Here is a 6650-nt window from a genome sequence, read left to right as displayed (position 1 = left end):
TAAAAATTTAGAGGGGATAATTTTGTCTCACTAAAATTTTAGTGGGGCAAAAGTTTTTTTTTAGAATTCGCCTCAGGTCCTTCCAAAACCGCCAGCATACAAGATAATGAAATAGTGCCAATTGAAGAAATTAGAAAAAAACAGAACCTTGAATACTACATGCTAGAGAAAAGCTAATATTTTTGTAAATTTGAATATGCTCTTATCAAAATAGTTGCATGTACAAATTTCTAATAAGTGATCACTGTAAGTGGTCGTTTGTAAAGAACATCCAACCCAAAATATTTTTCAACTTTCCAAAATTGAAGAACAACCCAGGAAATATGACATGCTCAATTTTTTCCCAACATCTCCTTTGATTTTCAAGGTTACACCCCAGGTATAGTGACACCCTTTACAGTCCGCCCATTTCATTCCGCAGATCAAAGATGTAACTTCAAAAAACATAAGTCACAGCTAATGTTTTTATTTCTTACTAATTTTCTACTAAAACATCTATAACTACTGTTTTAAAATATATCTTAAAACAATTTAAACAATAAAAAAAAACGCATTTGAATCATCATTCGTACAAGTGTACGAAAATAAACATGTCCTTATTCCAGTATTTTGGTTATTGATTGATTAAAACATAAATGTCGTCGTTATGTTTTCCATAGTTGCCAACTCTTTAAAAAAAAAATCCTCATAGAGGAATTTAATTTTTGAAACTAGTTTTTATTCGGTTTTTGATTAAGTATGACTTTATTTTTATGTTCAAATTCAAATTTCAAGTTTATAAATCCTTTATGTTTGAACCACAGAACCGAGTGCATTCTCCATATTTGAGAATCTTTATTTAGGTCTAGAGTTGGTTTCAGTGTATTTTATTTCTAAATTTAAACCTTGGGATAGCTTTAAGATATTTTTCTTGTCCCTTGTCTCCCCTCTCGAATACAGATACCCTGTATATATATCTAAGAAATGCATTTCAGAAATATAATAGAATTTAATATATTTGGCAACTATGAATCCTGAAGAAGAAAAAAATCAGCGGCATTCCCAGAAATTGTGCGCTCCACTGTCTGACAGCTATTCCACAAACAAAAAATATAAATAAACCCTAAAATATTCATGTTTAGCCTATGTTTATTGTCTAAATGTGAAAATTAATTGTTAATATATTAAAATGTGACATTTTTGTTTTGTTTTGTGATAAATTAATGTCTTTTTTCAGAGTGAAAATTTTAAGTTATGTCAAAGAAAAAATTTTAGACTGAAATAAGTTTTGAGGTAATAATTTACTTTTTTGTTTTGTTGAGGTAGAAATACATTTTTGTATTCGTCATTTGAAGGATTTGAATCTTTAGGCCCAATTTTATCGACCTAATCTAACATTATATGATTTGATTTCAATTTAGAAATTTTCAAAGAAATATACAGAAAAGTAACTATTATTGCTGTACACTCCTTGCATCTCAGTATGTGGCACATTTCAAAACAATTTTTAACAGGTTCCATATACGTACAAATACTTTGAACGAAATATTACTCAATGTGTCATTACTATATATTTGTAACGTCGTTACAGTCTTCATCTACGCTCCAAATTTGTCTCTATTTTACCCGTTGAGCTAGCTTTGTCGTCAGGCGGCTTAAACATAATTTATAATTCTATTTAAAATGTACAACTTTCGGAGACTTTTAATTTTAACTCCCGTAGAGTCTCCTGCACACATTGTAAACCCCGAACCACTTCATTATGCAATCTATATTTTCCTGGATATTTTGTCTATGTAGGGTTGGGCCGGATACTTTTTTGGCCGGATACCGGATATCCGGCTGATTTTAAATGCCAAATTAAATTTAAATTACCGGATATCCGGCTGGATAACCGGCCAAATTACCGGATATTAAAGTAGTAAAAAAAAAATTTCTTCAGAAATCTTATATAAATTTACATAAAGTTAAACTTATTCAGAAAAATGTTCTTCTAGCTTCAATAATAAGAAAATTATAGCCATTTAAGATTTTTAAAAGCAGAGATTTTTGGTGTAAAGTATAAAAAATTATAGAGCCGGATATCCGGTATCCGGTCGGATATTGAAAATGACCGGATATCCGGCCACACCGGATATCCGGCCCAACCCTAGTCTATGGTAGTCCATAAGTATACAGTGTTACAGTACATTGTTTCTATTTGTTAAAGCAACACGTATGATACAAGAAAAAGATTCTTTTTAAAGTAAAATGCTTATATATCAATTGAAATCTATATTTTTTGATTTTCTACTGATCCACTTAATTATGCAAATCAAAATAAAATCAATGGAAAAACGTTTGTTTTGCACTTTTCTCCACTTTTCAAAATTGATTATGATAAAATAACAATTTTTTAAGGGATTTATGCATTAATTATAATGAAAAACAGTTTAAAGTAGATTTTAATGATTTTTCTAACTAATAGATAATTTTAAATATGAAATTCAATCCCTATCACTTTAGAGGACAGCTGCTGACCCCCAGTCTTATGGATGAAGCTAAATACATGTTAAAGATAAAAATAACCCTCAAATGTACACAAAAATGTTTTTTGAAGTGTTAAAAAAATCCATTTTAAAATCTTTATTTTGAGGATGATGGCCTTAAAGATGTTCTTACTGGTGGTGATGGTGAGCCAAATGTTATCTAAGTACATGACCATTACAACAACTTGTCTATTAACCTATGTACCATTTTTTGTAGTCATAGCAGCCTCCAATAGAGCCTCACGACATGAAACATAACCATTATCAAAAAACTACATTATTTAGGTACTTTATGAATTTTTGTAATTAAAATTGTATTATTTTCTTTTTTAATATTGCTTGGCTGGAGGCTGCTATGACTACAAAAATTGGACCATAGTTCAATATATAAGTATTCATCATGGGCATGCACTTTGATAACATTTAGCTCACCATCCCCACCAGTAAGAGCATCTTAAAGGCCATCGTCCTCAAAATCAAGATTTTAAAATGGATTTTTTTTACACTTAAAAAAACATTTTTGTATATTTTTGAGGAATATTTTTATTTTTAACATGTATTTAGCTTCATCCATAAGACTGGGGGTCAGCAGCTGTCCTCTAAAGTGATAGGAATAGAATTTCTTTTTTAAAATTATTTATTAGTTAGAAAAATTATTAAAATCTACCTTAAACTGTTTTTCATTATAATTAATGCATAAATCCCTTAAAAAATTGTTATTTTATCATAATCAATTTTGAAAAGTGGAGAAAAGTGCAAAACAAACGTTTTCCCATTGATTTTATTTTGATTTGCATAATGAAGTGGATCAGTAAAAAATAAAAAAAATATAGATTTCAATTGATATATAAGCATTTTATTTTAAAAAGAATCTTTTTCTTTTATCATACGTGTTGCTTTAACAAATAGAAACAATGTACTGTAAAGCTGTACACTTATGGACTACCATAGACATAATATCCAGCAAAATATAGATTGCATAATGAAGTGGTTCAGGGTTTATACAAAATAAAGCTGCATGCAGTACGTGCAATGTTACAATAAATAGGTATCCTACATTAGGTACTTATATCATATTGCTACAAAACACTCTTGGTTGTAAATTGAATTAATTGTAATTTTAAGGTCCTCAGGATGGTTCTAGAGGTTGCCAAGCTTCCAGATAATATTCTGGAACTTGTATTTTCATATCTTCAACTAACAGATCTTCAAAATTGTTCTTTAGGTTAGTAATTGCTATTTAAGTTTATCCTTATGATTGAGTAAAGAATCTCTGTTTGTCTGTACTGAAGGATCTCGCTAACTGTAGAACCGGTATGGTTCTCCTTCACAGTCTGGCTTTTTACAGGCCTTGGGAAGGTTTCTAGCTATTTGGTTTGAGATTGAAAAGATTTCCTAAAATTTTAACAAGGTATATTCAGATAGGTACTATACATATTCAATACCTTTCAGCTAATTTTTTTTCAATCTCACTGACTCGGTATTGAACATTTGATTAACTATATCCCTTATCTTTTTGCGACATTGACGAACCACATTTAGCTAGCTTAACCAATCAAGACTATCTATATAAAATCTAATTGGACTACATATCCTAATAACTTTTCTAATATGGCTCATGTGTTGTTGGTGTTATTATGTTAATTCTATGTTCACTTATTTGTTGAAACTTATGAGGATATTATTTATTGTTTAACAATCAATTCTTTTCTGCTATTAACAAACCCTATATCAGGAACTATTTTTTTCTATGTTCAAATCCATCTCAAATGTGTATTTGGTAGACATTGATTTTTCTGTTTTAGTTTGTAAAAACTGGTACCGCTACCTTAACCTTGAAAACAATGACGTCTGGCGGATGCATTGCATCCGCAAACTGGCGGACGAAGCGCTCAGAAGTGAACTCCTATCCTCCGTTCCCACATACAAAGCCAAACTCCGCGCATTTTACCACGCCTGGAACCCCAACGACTGTTCAAAAAATATCTACGTCAAGCCCAATGGCTTCACCCTGCATCGGAACCCGGTGGCACAGAGCACGGACGGAGCGCGGGGGAAGATTGGGTTCCGCAGCGGCCGACACGCTTGGGAGGTCATCTGGGAGGGACCCTTGGGGACAGTAGCCGTTATAGGCATTGCAACTAAGGTAACATCAATAGTTCAAGGCAAAGTAAGAAATAAAAACTTGTGGAAGTTTAATTTTACTTCAATAACTATGCAAGATTGTTATTTTATCTCAGATAGTTTATAATGGTTTTTCAAAAACTCACTCTTTCACCAATTTAAAAAAATTGCTGCTTTCTGTTTAATTGTATGTCTTGTTTTTAAAATATTTTCCCTAATCTATTTTATCATTGCAAGAAAAAGATATCTGCCCTTTTCTTAGTCTTTTAATTCTTGTTTCGATACCTCGATGGTTGCTGTCATCCTTAGTTTTGTTGTCAATATTACAATTATATATATTAATACTTTTGATTTTGATTATACCAAAGATAGGTTTTTGACACATATACATACACTACTTATTTGTAGGCCTTCTTATGCCGCTTAAAACAGCGTGCGGGCATGATCTGTACGTTCAGTCGTTTGGCAGATAACAGCCTTTAAAATTCATAGATTTTTGGCAATATTCGTTACCAGCAATATTTTACCGTGAACTGCAGTAGATCCAAGTATTTTAACATTGGGTATGTACATCAATTTATCTGCCGTTGTCTTATCCCTTTAGATCCCTGCACACGTACTTACATGAAAAAGACTATAGACCCCGCTGACTAATATATAGAGGTGTCAATATCAAATTACACAAAATATGTAACAAAGAGTAAAAGTAATAGACGTAAATTAGACTATTATTTGTATGATATCATTCATGGGTAGACTCAATTGTCCGCGGATAGGAAAAGATAAAAATATAGGATTTATATCTGCTTTGTGATTGGTTGTCTTATTACCATGATTTTTGAATACTGATTCCCATAGCGGTTGAGCTTACATGTCATAAGCTATCTATATCTACATAATCAAGTCTAAAAAGTGAGTATGGGGATATTAAATATCCTGTTTTAATGATATACACTGCATGTCAATGTCAATCGGATTTCTTAAGCGTAGCCTTTTTGGATGATGTCATCCTTGTTATCTTATGTTGTCCATTTTGTGATTACTCTCAGGGACCTTAAGACAATGGCCCATAAAACAGAAAAAGTATAGCAATTTCAATTGTCAAAAGTTTTGCAATGTGAAAGCTTGCAGAATAATAATTTATAATATTATTTCAGTATATTGTATTGTACTCAGGGATCTAAAGGGATAAGACAATGGTCGATAAATTGATGTACATCCCCAATGATAATACACAAAATCACTCCTTCTCTAGATTACAATTAGTGGTTGAAACGTTTGGACACTCAACATAATGAACAAACAAAAAAATCGATAACAGACCCTAAAGTTTTAAAGCCAACTAATAAGAAAACGCTATAATAAAACTATGGGGACTACTGTAATAAACAGCACAATGTTCCCTTCCTCCCTTGGTTACTCTGCTATTTGTCTAATGCTAATTCAGATCAAGCCCTTTCCTCCAACCCCCGGTGTTCATTTGTTTGTTTATCTTAATTGGTGGACCCTAGGAAAGGAATAAATACTCTTTAAAACATAAAAACATTCGTATTATTAAAAGCGAAGTGTTTCTATAATTATGGTTCGGAACGCGACGGTTAGGTAGCTCTTTTCGTTAATTCAAACATTTTAGAATTGTCCTATCGATTTCAAACTTTACATGTTGATTCCTATAACTATGATTTAGCAAGCGTAGCAACTATATAATAGTTACAAGGAAGTACGTACGCTTATTAAAACTAGTTCCAGAGATTCGCTTTTATGGATGTTGTCATCCTTGTTAGTTAAGTAAGTACATCACGTTCCAAATTCAATCACCTGTCACTAAAGAAATCGTTTTAAAAATGATAATAAATATAAACCTAGATATTCTTATCATATTTTACACCTTTAACTTAAGATTAATATTATACATTTCAAGCCAGGATGACAACATCCAAAAAAGCGAATCTCTAAAATCAGAAGAAAAGGCAAACGAACAATAACTATTTTAGAGTGTCAAAACTTAATGCAGAACCC

At 31.6% G+C, this 6650-nt stretch overlaps 1 pseudogene across 1 annotated transcript; it reads left to right on the top strand.

Moving 5' to 3' along the window:
- Positions 1-1206: 1206 nt before the first annotated feature.
- Positions 1207-5689, top strand: LOC145312418 (F-box/SPRY domain-containing protein 1 pseudogene; annotated as a pseudogene). The gene is made up of 4 exons (XR_013877004.1): positions 1207-1272; positions 3633-3732; positions 4313-4653; positions 5681-5689. The product of XR_013877004.1 is annotated as an F-box/SPRY domain-containing protein 1 pseudogene (transcript).
- Positions 5690-6650: the final 961 nt, after the last annotated feature.

This window comes from Acartia tonsa, chromosome 2 (assembly GCF_053477335.1).
Source record: "Acartia tonsa isolate MP-2025a chromosome 2, ASM5347733v1, whole genome shotgun sequence".
NCBI lineage: Eukaryota > Metazoa > Arthropoda > Copepoda > Calanoida > Acartiidae > Acartia > Acartia tonsa.
This window is presented reverse-complemented; position numbering and strand designations above follow the sequence as displayed.